The following is a 15141-nucleotide window of genomic DNA, read 5'->3' as shown; positions in this document are numbered from 1 at the left end:
GCAACTGGCTGGTGTGCCAGCATCAGGCGTGGTCCCCTCTTGTTGAGGGGGTCTTAAGTCTAATTAGAGAGCTGTTGGTTACCTCCAAAGTATGGATGCCACTACTGCACCCCTAGGGTTATTGTGCCATCTGGGTCCCTGCTGTGGTCCATAGGCACTGTATTTGGATAAAATCATTGGTTCTTTCCCTCTTTTGAAAGCCTGCATAGTGCCTTCCGGTACCATGAGGGCTAGCCCATAGGAAGGAACATTTAGGTAAGTCCCAGTTCAGGGGCCTCCAGGCGCTTCAGCTAAAGTGCATGGGTGGTGTCTACAGCAAGACCTCCAGAGGAGAGATTTACCTCCCACATCTGGAGGGCATCCAAGGAAAATAACAATAGCCTATAGTGTTTGGGGAGTGTCTCAGATAACCCTGACCAACAACTCAGAAGAGGCCTTCTCATGCCTAATGTGGGCGGTTTTGTTAGGTGGTCTTTGACTCTAGGAGAGTGCATTGTTAGCCCAGATGAAAAATATTTCATATATATGTGTGTGTATGTGTGTGTGTGTGTGTGTGTGTATTATATATATAAATTTTGTATAGATTTATATGTATTACAGAATTTTTAGGCAGTTAGTTAATAGTATGATTCCTTATGACCTTTTCAGATATCCATGCTGACATTTTATCTGCCTCTCTCCCTTGTCTCTCCTTTGTCTACATTATATCTCCATTTCCCTCTAACTATTGTTACTGAATAATTTAGTGAATGTGTGAATGGGGTCCCCAGGGCTACCTGCCATGCTCATCTCCTCTTGCTCTTTGTTTGAGAACAAAATCAACAACTATGTTTTGCAACTTTGTAGGTGAACTTAATTTCTTTGCTGTAGATTCAAATCAATACTAAACCTTTTGTGATCCTCTCTTCCTTCTACTGTCCTTCCCAAATTTCTAATCCCCTTATCTACAGTTACGAAAAAAAAAAAAAAAGTTCATTTATAGGAAAAAAAAAATGAATCCACTGGGAACAAAGATGGCAGCTTGGGATCCTCTCTCTGTGTGCCTGTTGGGGCATCCCTGCAGTGTGTGAGCAGTTTCTGGGAGGTCCAGAGGCTAGGTCAGCCAAGGGCCTTCTCTTTCCATTCATCCCCAACTTGACTCTGAATTCAGCTGAATATAGTTAAAGGATTTATTGCCATCATTTTGTTCCTTAAATTAAGAGTCATTGTGGTGAGAACAAACCATAGCAATATGGCCCCAACCACAAAGGCAGAAATTACTTTGCAAGTTTCAAAGGATTTTCACCAAAGAGTGGCTCTGTGCAGAGGGTGTTTGGGGGTGGGGGTGGGGGGCATCTGATGGAGACCTGTTTTCTTCCGCCACTGTAATAAGGTATGTGTACCCCAGCGGAGGAGACATGAGTCACATCTCCTGTGACAGGAAGCTGTGGATAGTTTTTGTGGGTTTGGGGAGGGGGAGGTTGGTGTGTGTTAAATTTTCAACGCTGCCTGTTTCCTATGACTGGTGGATGGCTCATCACCTGAGTCATGTGCCCTTCTGGGAGGGGTCTCCTAAATGCAGCTTTTAAATCTTAGTAGTGAAAGCACCCAGCTGTTCTGATTCCCATTCCCAATAGGATGAGAGAAATCACAGGAAATGGAGTCAGGGCTTTGAGTGAACTTTTTCTGAGGTCATCTCTTCTTAGCTTTCTGCAGAATTATAAGTAAAATGCTCTAGGCTTCAAAACTTTTTTTTTTTTTAAAGACCTCCGTATTTTAAATACCCGCCCCCCCCCTTCCCTTCCCTTCCCTTCCCGGCCTCAGTAGGTTAGTACATTTGAGTAAATCCTTTGGTTTTGTTGTTGTTGTTTCTGAGCTAAAGACATGCTTTGCTGAAATTGACCCTCTGTGGGATTCCTACCCTGTGCCCCACTTACCCAGTCAGCAGGGAACTTGGCAAGCTGAGCACGGGTGGAGCTCAGGGTATGAGATTTGTAGGAGAGGATGCAGGCTAAGATGGGAAGAGAAGCCAAGAACTAGATTTTTAACTACCCTCTGTGCTAACCTAAGAGACCCAGTCTTTGCTTTTGCTTTGCTGACTTTTTCCATTTTAATATTTAAAGCAGTCTCCGTTTTGAATTACAGATCTGTCTGTTTCCTTGTGACACTTTCATGTGCTCTCAGTTTAGGTTGGTTCTCACTGGCTTCTCTCCTGCACAACCTGTCTCCTCTCCTGTACTTGTCACACCCTCTCAGCATGTGTGTCCCCTCTAACCTTCCTACATTCTGTGGTCTCTTACTCTCCTCCTCAGACTTCTTGTCACCCCATTGGCATGGTCTCTTTCTAGTTTTTTGACCTTTACCCACACTTACCCAACTAGATAGTTTGTTTCACAATTAGAAGCCAGGCTCTACATGTGAGAGACAACATACAGCCTGTGTGAGCTCATGTCACTGTCATGTAAGGGGAAATGGGAGAGACCAGGCAGAGAAGCAACATCAGTAAGCATGGGGATCAAGTTGTCAGGCTGGTGTTTACTTCTGGAGTTTAGCTTAAGGTCTGAATAATCGACATCTTAGTGATGTAGCCAGACCTGCCTACATCCCCAAGGGACCTAACCCTTTGCTCTCATCTCTCTCTCGATGCACACTCTCCCTTGGCAATCCTAACAAATCATAGGACTGCATGTCAAGTTAATGTCCAGATCATACTTATGAACTCTAAACTCCATTATGCAGTGACTCAAGTGACATACTCATTTGGATGTCTAGGAACATTATCAAAGCACGCATGCTCCAATGTGAATGCCAGACTGTCCATGGAGTCCCTTCGATGTGTGGATTTCTCTATTTTTGTGAGTACTGATTCCACTTCCCGGGCACTTACATCTGAAATTTTGATCTGACTGTTGGTCCTCCTCTTAAATGCCCTCTTCACAGTGAGTTTATTAGCACATGCCCTTGGCTTTGACTTTTAAAGCTATCACAGAACAGGCACCCTTCCTGCCTTCTACATTGCCACCTGATCTGAGTGGCTCCAGGATTCACGGGATGGCCTCCTAAGTAGTCTCCCTCATCCTGCAGCCTGCGCTCTGCTCACCAGCCAGACTGACACAGAGCCCCCAACACTCTCACCTGAAACTTCTCAAGCACAGGCAAGCAGTACCATGGGAATTACCTTCTGCAGCCTATAAATTTTCTTCTGGCCCAGATCTAACCAAACACGTCATTGAGTTATCACGTTGTTTTGCTTTCTCGTCTCCTGCTTTTTAAAATACTGATTGATTTTCTATCTAGAGCATTCTGTATTTGGGGGGATTCATTGATGCCTTCATAGGGATGGTGCACACTTCATACTGCATGGCAGTACCGCAGAGGATGCCAAGTTCCTGATCACTAGTGATATTGACTTATCGCTCCGCTGAGCCAACCGACCAGAGCTCTCCATGGAGAATGGAAACAAAGTTTTCTCTCTTTATGAAGAAATCTGTACCATGTTATTTTGGCATCTTCCAAATATCTTATATCCAACTATCTTTCCCCCAGTGGCCTTACCATCTTTTAATAACCCAGGTTATTTCCTATGCTAATAATGGTGATTCCAAAATACCCACTCCTATTTTAGCAGTTATTTCAATAAATGCTTACTTCCTTACATGTTCTCTTCCACTTCCTCCCCTTGTTAATTTGACTCACACAGTAGATTGACATATCACTTCAAATCCAACGTGCTATGAATAATTATCACATAATGACTATTTAGAATGTATACTAGATTACAGTCTACATCTCTCCTGGATCCCGATGATGGCATCCTATTTCACTTGAAATAAAGCCAGAGTTATAGGTTTCGTTTTTGTTTATCTGTTTGCAGTGCTGGAACTCAAACCCCAAACCTCACACATGCCTTGCAAATGCCTTATCACCAATGCTGTATCCCTATCCCTAAAAGCAAGTATTCTCTTGTTAGCCTATAAAGCCTTGCAGGATCCAGCTCCCAGCTCCTCTCTGACTTTTCTTTCTGCTCTCAGCCCCATCTACATGTTCCCTTGACTATGCCTCAAATACGCTCAAGGCCTTTACCTCCACCATGTTCTCTCTCTCTCTCTCTCTCTCTCTCTCTCTCTCTCTCTCTCTCTGTCTTGCATCTCCCACAGATACTCATTTGCTTCATTTGTCACCTTTTAAAATCCTTTCTCAAAGTCCCTTGACCAGCAGCTGACATACTTTCAAAGTCCACACTCCCCATCTCCCCCCCCCCCCCGACCCCTGCCTCACGTTGGTTTCTCTACCCACCCTGCCACTTTGTCATGCTCATTGTATTTATTGTCTGCCCTGACTAGAATGTTCCCTAGGGGAACCATGTTTGATCTGGTTTGTGTACCACTTGGTGCCAGGACCTGGAATATACCCCTCTTCAGGAGTTATCCCCCAGGATGAATAGATATATAGATTGCATAAGGACTTAAGGAAGACAAAGAGGTTACTTCTCCAGCCCTGGTTATCTGACACAACAATGTCCTGTCTCCTGAGATAGGAAACACAGAAAGAAGAGTCTGTTAGGAATGAAAGTAGACATCTTAATGTTTTAGGTACCTATGAGATAACCTGTAGCAGGATACTTATTCTGCTACATTGTATTCACAGTGGGGCTCAGTGATTAGGCAGTAGAAGAGGAGGTGGAGCTGGGAGAGGAAGAGAGGAGGGGGAGGGGAGAAAAAGAGGAAGGGGAGGAGAATAAGAAGGCTGTGAACCACTGATGGGTCAAAAGTTGTCCTGGGTAACAACTCTAATTGTGTGGGCGTCTTGTTGATTGAGCATTTCTAAATATATAAATCCTTTAGATAATCATTAAGCTTTAAGGGTCTCATTTCTACAGTATTATGAGGATGACGGATATTGTCTGGGGTTCAGCCAAGCTTTGTGGATGCAGCATGGGGGATTGGCAGAGCCATCCCCCTTATGCTGGCATCTGGTGGGTACCAGGGCCTGTGCATCTAGCTAGCCAGAGCCCCAATCAGAGCCAAGGAGCAGTGAGAACATGGTGGCTTCCTGGGAACAAGCCAAACTGGGCACCATTTTCTAAATATCACCCCTACAATAACCATGTGGAAAGCCCAGTCAGGAGTCAATGTCTTGGGCTTAGTGGGCAGATGAGGTATGAAGTGGTTTCCAAACACTCAAGCCCACTTCATCAATCTATTTCAAACGGATGCTGTTGAATTGAATTAATACAAATAGGAGGACACAGAGCCCTTTGCTTTCCCATCTAGCATTGCACCTGAGGGTGGAAAGAGTGCTGTTTACTCTTTCTTAAGACTGCTAGGTTTTGAACTGTGTGACTCAGAGGTGAGCACTGAACACCTGGTAGTAGCTCCAGTGGTTTGTCAACAAAGCTGGACTTGTCAGTCTTCTAAGATAACTATTTCCAGTCGTCCAAAGACTTGGTTAATGACACCTTTGTCCTATACAAAGCAATTAGTCCTTTAAAGGTTGATTCTGCTGTTGATCTTCTAAGTGTGGCAACTGTTATAATTCTATCTGTCAAATGGTATCAGATTTTTGTTTTGATATAGATATATAGATATATATATATTCTAATTCTTCTAATTCTTTTTTACATTCTTTGGATTCTAATCTTTTTTCTTCCCTTCCTGAATCCTTGGGAAAGAATTTTTAAAAATGTAGAAAGAGAGACTAGAGAGGTGGATCTGTTGGTATAGTGCCTGAGGCACAAGGATGATGCCCTGAGTTCAGATCCCCAGTGCCCACATAAAAGTCAGACATTGTGCCCTGTGTATGTAATTCTAGGCTGTGTATGTGTCTGGAAACAGTCAGATCCCTGAAGCTCATTGGCAATCCTCCCTGGCTGAATCAATGAATGTCAGGTTCAGGGGGAGACCCTGTCTCAACAAATAAAGAAAGGTGGTTAAGGAGGAACACAGGAGTGTTGAACTTGGGCCTTCACAGAACACTACATTCATAACACCTCTCTCTCAGTCCCTCTCTGTCTCTCTCTCTCTCTCTCTCCCTTCTTTCTTCCCTCCCCATACCTCATACACAACAACAACAGAAAGAATAAAGGGAGAATTTGTCTTATGTAGTAATGTTTGTACTTAACAGAGTATCTAGGTGAAAATAGATGTCCAGTAAATTTCATGCAGATTCATATTATTTTCTACTTTTCTAGCTTCCAAACTGACTCCCATAACCTTGCTGTATCTGGGACTTCAATTGTCTTTCAACGATATCCTGAGTCACTGAGTCCTGATACACAAATGCAGGTGTCAGTGCAGAGAGAGGGGGCCTTGTTGCATCTCCACCCATATCAAATTTTAGATGAAGAAGATGTCGAACTCATTCTAATATCAGAAGGCTGAGTGTACACACCAATAAATAGAAATACATACTTTTTTCGTGTTCTCATGGAGAATTTCTGTATCTCACATTTCTATCGTAGCTTATAAATGCTGCTCACAGGATGACTCCTTCCATTAGAAACCCTTACAAGTTTCTTGCTTTCCTGTTAAATGATGGCGAGTGAAGTAGATGTTGTCATTCATGTCTGGAATAGAAAGAGAAGTTATGAGCAGAGGTCTAGTGAGAAGAAGGCTCTGTAGGTAAAGGCACTTGCTGCATTCCTAGTGACCCAAGTTTGAACCCCAGGACCTACATGGGAGGGGGAGAGAGCTGACTCCACAAGTCTTCTTCTGACCTCCACATGCATACTGTGCTCTCCACATGCTCCCCCCACCAAATGTAAACAAATATTTAAGGGTTAAAATTAAGTACAATGGCATAGGATTTTATTATTATTTATGACAATGACAGCATTGATAGTGGGCTGGTCTACAGCTTGGAAGAAAGTGTTACTATGTCAAGGAAAGTGTAACTATGTAACTATAACAAGAAAGTGTAACTATGTGAAGGAAAGTGTAACTATGCAACTATAACAAGAAAGTGTAACTATGTCAAGGAAAGTGTAACTATGCAACTATAACAAGAAAGTGTAACTATGTCAAGGAAAGTGTAACTATGCAACTATAACAAGAAAGTGTAACTATGTCAAGGAAAGTGTAACTATGTAACTATAACAAGAAAGTGTAACTATGAATCAGAGGAACTTCCCTTTGTCCTTTCTATACAGGGAAAGATTGAGTTTTCAGTGGGGGATGTTAAGGCCAAGAGTAAATGCATATTTAACTTGCCCATTATTTGTGGATGTATTTCTTTGTTTTTTGGTTTTCTCTAGAATCTATACCGAGGACATAGCTAAGTTTTAAAAAACAAGAAATATTCCCAGAATTCCCCTGCACACCTTTGATCATAACAGTTCAGAGGCAGAGGCAAGTAGATCTCTGTGTCTTTAAGGCCGGCCTGGTTACATAGTGAAATCCTATTTTAAAAGGAGGAGGAAGAGGAGAAAGAGTTGAAGAAAGAGGAAGAGGGGGGGGGGGGGGGGGGGGGTGGGGGAGGAGGAGGAGGAAGAGGAGTTGGAGGAGGAGAAGCAGCAGCAAATAACAACAAATAAAATGAAGAGCAAGCAATATTAAGAGCCTTTTCTAAAGAAGCCTTCTCATGGGTGCAGCATGGAATATTATTTATGGATTTGAAAATGTTCTCACAGCATAGATTGTTACATGAAGCTACTGCTCTCTGAGGGCATGTGGCTATCTGGATGCCATCTTTCCAACTGAAGGCATGTTACCTGGTTAAACAGTTAAATTCGGCAACAATAAATGCACATAATTAATCGCCATGAAGACATAACACAGCAGGGAACCAAGGGTTACAATAAAATATTTTAAAATAATTAAATAAAAGTGAGTACCTCAAAACCAATAAATGTCAAAGCTCAAACAGCCTGGAACTGAGACAATATATCTAAGTACGATTTTTATTTAGATAAGCAAGATTAGAAGAATTCAGAATAGCCGAGTGACTCCTCTGAAGTCGGGTGGTTGTCCTTCCATATATAGTACTTTAATTACTCTCCTTTCCTTAGCCCATTCAGCCGGTTTTTTAGATTCCAGAGATGCCCAGAGCACTTAGACCTTAAGTCATTCACTGGAGGTGGCAACCCCTGAAAAGCCTGCTTCCAATAAGAAACTGGATATGCTCTAGGATTTATGGATAGTGGGGAGGAGGTTTCGAGGTTTCAGAAATGGCCGGAAAATCTTGTAGGTGAAACCCATATTTCTTGATTGTAGTTCTACATTCATGTCTGAAACCTCAATTGTAAGTGCAGAGCCATTTCTTTGCCCAAAGAAAAATGACAGGTTTCTGAATGGTCCCGCTTGTATATTCGTCTACAAATCTCTTAAGGACACTTTGAGTTGGATGATCATTTAATTATTTAATAGTTACAGGGAAAGGTATTGTAATCTGACGAGGAGCAAGGAGGGGGTCAGGAGCTCCCAGATAGCAAAGACTCCAGTGACTGCCGGGTTTGGATCTCTTCTCTCTCATTTCCCCAGAATTTAAAGCAGGTCTCGGCAAAGAACTAACTCAGAAGTTGGAGTTCCGTGGCCAAGAGGCAAAGAGAGTCACAGACCCTGTTTTAAAACTGCTCTTTCCTAAAACAAGAAAAATTATTATCTGTCTGTCTGGGCTACTGCTGTTTGTGTTTTCTATAATTTGTAGCAAAATGTATTCAGAGCTGAGCAGGCTCCGCCGGTTTGCCAGGTTACACTCAGGCCCATGTTTGATTAGAAATAACCCCCTTAGGTTTTGGAAAAAAAAAAAAAAGGTTTAAATTTAGGCATAGAAAGGTGAGTGACTAAAAAAACCAACCAACCAAAAACAAGTGGGTTGATGTACCGGTTTGTGTCTCTGTCCACGTTACTTTTCTTATTACTTGCGTCCTGAAATCCATCCCCCAACCCCAACTCACCTAACTCAATGGCCTCTCAAATCTTGATTTCCTAAAAACCCATTCCATCAATCAGACCTCCTACCCTTGTGGCTGACTGGTGCTGCCCCATCCCACCCCGCACCCCTCCCCCCACCCCCTGCCACAATTTTCTACGAGGTTTTATCTCTCTTATTCTGGCAACCCGCGCGCATTATTCGTGACCCCCTCAGTCTGCGCTTTCCTTTTTGCTCTGCCTGGATTCCGTTGAGAATTATTTTGAACTTCTTCAATTCCTTTTATGTGTCTCCTGGTTAAAACAAAGAAAGGAGAGAAGGGGGAGGAGGAGGAGGAGGAGGAGGAGGAGAAGGAGGAGGAGGAGGAGGAGGAGGAGGAGGAGGAGGAGGAGGAGGAGGAGGAGGAGGAGGAGAAAAGCGAGGGCCTATCTTAGTGAACTTCTTCAACTCGTTTTATCTCTCTTCACGGATCCATCCCACCCACACGACCCGTTAGGATCCTCTAATCCCAAAGGTGCGTTGTTGCTCCCTGTTTCAAACGCAACCATCCCTTCTGTAACTTCTCACTCCTTAGGTTGTCATTTTGCTGCCGGTTTCCCAGGTGCTTTCCGGTACCCAACCCACACGCCCTCTGGCATCCAAGGAGCATCCCTCCAGCTCCTTGGTGTCCCAGCCCACACGCCCACTGCCTCTTCCGCTGCTCCTCGCACACGCCCTTCTTTTGTAAAAGGAACTCTGTACTTTCCCGGGGGCGAGGTGCCTCTCCCTCGGTGCTCACCCCTCACCCCCACCCCAGTTCCTCGGGGACACCACTTTGCCAGCTGTTTTAACTTCTGTGAATCACCGGAGCTTTTTCTCCCTACTGAAGCATCCTCAGCTGGCTCCGTTAACAGCACGCTCCAACAATCCACAGTCATCTCTCCTTCTGCTGGGCAGCCCTCGCCTCATTTTCCCACTTCCTTTCTGAGCACTTTCTCCAAAGACCTCTCTGTACACGCCTTCAGCATCTTATCACCGCCTCCTAGCTCACTCTCCTGGGACTGCTATTCTGGCTCTCCCCCTCACTCTGTTTTATCACATCAGCTCTGTTCTAGTTCCAGTGGCTTCTGGGAGTCTCTGACACTCTGGAATCCTGACCGGTCGTGTACTTAGCCACTCCTTTCTTCAGGGGACACCCTCCACTCTAGGCATACAGCCTACAACACTCTGTGCTTGCCATCTCCCTCTCTCTCCTCCCCCTCCCCGTTTTCCTCTCTCCCTCCTTCCATCTCCCCTTCATTCCCTCTCCCCTTCTGCCTCCTCACTTCTCAGTGCCCTTAGTTGGAGTTTTGTCACTTGGCGTCTCTCTAATTGGGAACTCTTCTCTATTTAAATTCTACCCCTTGAAGAGTCGCGCAGATTCGCGGGGCATTGAATAGCTTGTGAATGTTTAAGATCCTCATATCTTAATTTACAGCCTTGATCTCTTCCTTGAGTTCCAGATAGTTATTATTTATTTATTTATTTATTATTGGTTTTTAGAGACTCGGTTTCTCTGTGCAGCCTTGGCTGTCCTGGAACTCACTTTGTAGATCACCAGGCTGGCCTAGAATTTACAGAGATCTGCCTGCTTCTGCCTCCTGATAGCTAGGATTAAAGGCATGCACCACTGAGCCCAGCTGGGTTCCAGATATTTATATGCAACTTCGTGGGTTAGATTTTCAATGCCTTGTTGCGTCTAATAAGGATATTAAACTTCTATTATGAGCAAGATGGATCTCTCCTCATCCCTCCCTCAATCATGAACACTGAACCCTTTGCTCCTTGATCGTTCTGTTTACATAAAGGGTACAGGCTTCACCTGCTCAGACCAAATATTCCAGGGTAATCTTAGGTTTTTCTCTTTTCCCGAAACTCATACCAACCTTTTCCTCTCCGCCCTTCACTGACACCTTTTCCATCAAGTCTCAAGCCCCACCTCCCTAGGTTCCTGCTCTAAATTCCAAGGACTTTTGCACCCACCCATCGATGAGCGTTATTCTGGACCCCACAGAGCTCTTCAAAGAGTTTATAAGCTGGGTCTTTTAGAATAAAGCTTGTGGGCAGGAGAGGCAGGCGGCTCAGCAGAGCACAGATTGTTCTTACAGAGGGTCAGGTTTGTGTAATTATTCCCCAAATTAACCTGTAAGGCCCACCTGCCCAAGGACCAGGTAGCTGCTGGGAGTTGTAGTTCTTGAAAAGCAACAAGGCCTCATGGGAAAATACGGTGGCCTTTAGGTTAGTCTTCATAAACCCGGCAACACGTGTCTCGGGCCACTCAGCTGGGAAATTCCAGAGGGTGGTCCTGACCAAAGCCCATCTTGTGGTCAGGATTTAGTATTTAATAAAGCTTGCTTGAAATTTGGCCCAAAATGGTGGAATTGGTTTTTCTCTGGTGAGTCTCAGGATTAACAGTTTGGTTTCTAGAAGCCAGCTCTCAGATGCCTATAATTCCAACTTCAGAGTATCCAGCGACTTCCTTCTGGCCTCATGGATGCCTGCATTCGGGTGTACATTTGCACACATGGACACACATACAGAATTTAAAATAAAATAAAAATCTTGAAAAATTAAAAAAAGCACAAATTTACAATTTCTCTTAGGCTCGTGGAGTCTAGCCTGGTGTTGGTCCCCATCACCCCATAGCCCCTCCCTGTCATTCTCCTGATTCCTCACCGTAGTCTAGGAACCAAGACTCTTTCTGAGCCCCAGACCTTGTATTATTCTCTCTGCATAGAATGAACTTTTCCTCCTCTTTCATGACTGAGCCATTCTTACCCACAGCTTCCTGTTCTAATTTCTTTTCTAAACAGCCTTCCCTGGCAATGCTGTCTAACCTGGTCTCACCCACTGATTGTCTTTCTTTCTTTCTTTTTTTTTTTTAATTTTTTTTTTTTGGCTCTTTGTGACCTCCACATCATGCACCCCAATCCCCCTCATGTCTGCCTTCCTCCCTACCCTCCCTCCAGCCTTACAACCTCTCAGCTGAAAAGAAGAAAAGTCTCATTGTGGAATCTAGCATGTCTCACAGTACACCCTTTTTCCACACTTCTTTGCTTGCAAATGTTCATTACAATGACTCGGTCTGGTACAAAGCTTCTGACTTCTGCTACTCTATCATTACTGGAGCCTCATCAGGACCCCTCTCAGATATCCTGTTGTTGTTCTGTATCATGGAGGTCCTATAATTTTGGATCTGTAGGACTGGACCTTTTATGTATCCTCTAGTGGTTCATGGATGGGGAAGATGTTGAGTTGGATCTACTCCATCTGAGTGGTACCTAAGCTAGTCGGTCTCACTGGCTCTCCCTCTCTCAGGGCAGCTTGCCAGTAACTTCCACAGCAAGGGCCAGCTTTATCCGGCTACTCAAGGGAGGTGTAGGACTTCCTCTCCCAAGTGTTTGCTGCAGTTGAGAGACATGGTCAGTTCTCCCACTCTCATGACTCCAGGGCCAGCTCTCCCACCTGCCATAGATGTCAAAGGAGAGGAAGAGGGCTTCTCTCCCTTATTCACACCACTTCCGGCAGATGAGCATCAGAGCCAGCTCTCCTGCACTCATGCCCTTGGAGGCTGGCTCACCTACATCCCTCACAACCAGGGCCAACTTTACTGTGCTGTCCAGGCAAGGTGCAGAGCCTGCTCTCCTGAGTGCTGTCCCAGGTGAGGGGCAGGGATAGCTCTCTTGCTCTCATGACTTCAGGGCCAGCTCTCTCAGCTGCCATAGGTGGCAAGGAGCAAGGGTCGGGGAGAACATCTTTCCCTCTCTTACATTGCCCCATGGCAGACAAGTTGCAGGGACAGCTCTCCCACACCCACACCCTCTGGACCCACTTACCTGTGCCCCCCTAATCCCCCACCATCAGGTTCAGCTCTACTGTGCTGCCTAGGCAAAGTGCAGGGCCTGCTCTCCTGAGTCCTACAGATGGTGAGGGGCAAGGCCAGTTCTCCTGCTCTGGTGACCTCAGGGCCAGGTCTTCTGCCTGCCACAAATGGTAAAGGACAAGCAGGAAGGAGGCTATCTCTTCCACATCCAGGACATGAGGAGTAGGGGCAGTTCTCCCATTCTTGTATTCTCGGGTAGCCACCTGAAACTCCTGTGATGTTTGAGGCTCCCTCTTGAAAGGTGGGGGTCACCTCTCCTGTTCTCATGCCTCCAGGGTCAGCTCTCCCAAAATGCCCAGGTGAGGGGTGGAGCCAGTTCTGCACAGCCCTGGAATATGGAATATGGATAGCAGCCCAGGCCAGGGACGTCTGTCTGGCCTTTGGTAGTAACAGACCCCTGCTGCTGCTGCTGCTGCAGGGCCACAGACCCAGATTTAGACCTCAGTGGCATCACAGGCTATTCACACCTGGCTGTTCCTCACTACCCTCAAGTCTCCAGGTCTGTCCCTCTTCATTGTGCACACCCACATCCTCCTGATGCTCTCTCTCTCTCTCTCTCTCTCTCTCTCTCTCTCTCTCTCTCTTCTATTTCTTCACCACTTGCTTCTCTCAGTGGTGCCTGAAATCTCTGAGTGTCTAAGGTTATCCAAGGAGTAGACTCAGGGATGCTATGCACTGCTTCTGCATCATCCTCTGGGCTGGGTCATCATCTCAGGCATTGTCTGTCCCTCCAGGCCTGTGTGGCACTGAACTGGTGGTCATTTCAGGCTAGCTCCCTGTCCAGGACCCTGGCACCATACTGATGGTTGGTTGTCCTGGGCTTGCTTTTTTCAGGAAGTAGTGGACTCTTAATCATTCAGATGTTCATAGGTTAGAACACTGAACCTCTCTCTTCTTTGTCATCTACGGACACACGTGTGACATAGCAGCCACACCTGCAATACCTCTAGGGGCAAACTGACTATCTTATGAACAGGTTTCATGATTGCAAAGCCCTTCTCACAGTCTATAACTGCTATGTCATTTGCTTGTTTGATTGCCGTGCTACAGACTGAATCTTAGGGCCCCAGGCATGACAGGACAGCTCTGTAGCACTAAAGGACACCTCTGGGCTTTTCCTTTTCTTCTTTTCTTCTCTGACTTTTAATTTTGAGATAGCATCTTGCATTATGCAGGTTGGCCCTGAACTCATCCTGTAGCTCAGGCTAACCTCGAACTTGCAATCCTTCTGGCTTAGCCTCCAGAGTAGCTAGGATTATACGCAAGGCCTGGATTCACTTACTTATTCATACTTCATCTCCCGAACCAGATTATAACATCTGAACCCCCAAGTTCACTTCTGTTTCCCCAGTAAGAAGCACAATATGTTCTCAGTAAATTCTAAGATGGTTATAACTGACAGTTGTTTTCTCATCACACAAAATCCCAGAACGTCATAAAACATAAAGACCTAATAATCATTTAACCCCATTGTTCATCGATGGAAGAAGTAAACAACAATATCTATTAAGCGGCCCTTCTGCATCCAAGGTCTCCCGACTCTCAGGGGCTTTGACTCACCTCTCTCTTTGTCCATCAATGACTTCCTCAAGTTCTTCTGTTGCAAGCTAAGGAAACTGAGGCAGGCCAATTCAATCAATCAAAGACTTAGGGTTGTTCTCATAATTAAAGAGAACTCTCCTGCCTTGGGATTAAGGAGGACAGGACCTAGTGTAGCTGCAGCAGTTTAAGGAATAGGTGTTCATGTGCCGTCAGCAGGCTGCTACGGTCAGGATAAGTTAGACCAGGTTTTTCTCTTTAATAAATCGCTGTACTTGACAGTCACAATCACATCCTGGAAGAAGAGAATATGGAGAATCTTTCTTTGGGTCTCATTCCCACTCCTGGATCTTAGGGTCCCAAGCATGACAGGGAAGCACCCTTGCACTAAACTGTATCTCTGGGCTTTTTGTTTTCTTCAGATCAAATCAAACATGTGTCCTGCTGATGCTGTAATCTATGGTGGTTGATTCCCCAAATGGAAATGTGTGTGTTCTACCATAGGAGGAGCGAATGCTGGGGACACACAAACGGCAGGTGTCAGCAGTGTGTCAACCCACATGACTGGTAGAACAGTGCTGGGTGCCAAAAAAGCCAGCTTCCTGACAAGTCTGGCTCCAGGCTGGCATCTGTTTCTCAAAGTCCTTTCCTTGGCTCCCTTTCCAGAAGGTTTTATGCTAATTTCCCCGTGTGAGTACAAAGGCCCAGGAGGCAGAGGGTAGAGTTTCTGGGATGTGAGCACTGCCAGCTCCTGTTGTATCTGGCTTACTGTACATTCTGTCCTGCTGTTCACTTGTCCTGTGTACCTGGGGATCAAGTTCCCACATAGATGAGCCCTCCACCTCTGCTTCTGA

At 45.2% G+C, this 15141-nt stretch overlaps 1 pseudogene; it reads right to left on the bottom strand.

The window, feature by feature from the left end:
• Window positions 1-13587: 13587 nt before the first annotated feature.
• On the bottom strand, window positions 13588-13705 carry LOC143436545 (small nucleolar RNA SNORA17; annotated as a pseudogene).
• Between the last annotated feature and the right edge of the window lie 1436 nt (window positions 13706-15141).

This window comes from Arvicanthis niloticus, chromosome 22 (genome assembly GCF_011762505.2).
Source record: "Arvicanthis niloticus isolate mArvNil1 chromosome 22, mArvNil1.pat.X, whole genome shotgun sequence".
NCBI lineage: Eukaryota > Metazoa > Chordata > Mammalia > Rodentia > Muridae > Arvicanthis > Arvicanthis niloticus.
The sequence above is the reverse complement of the archived record's forward strand: the minus strand, read 5'-3'. Positions and strand labels throughout refer to the sequence as shown.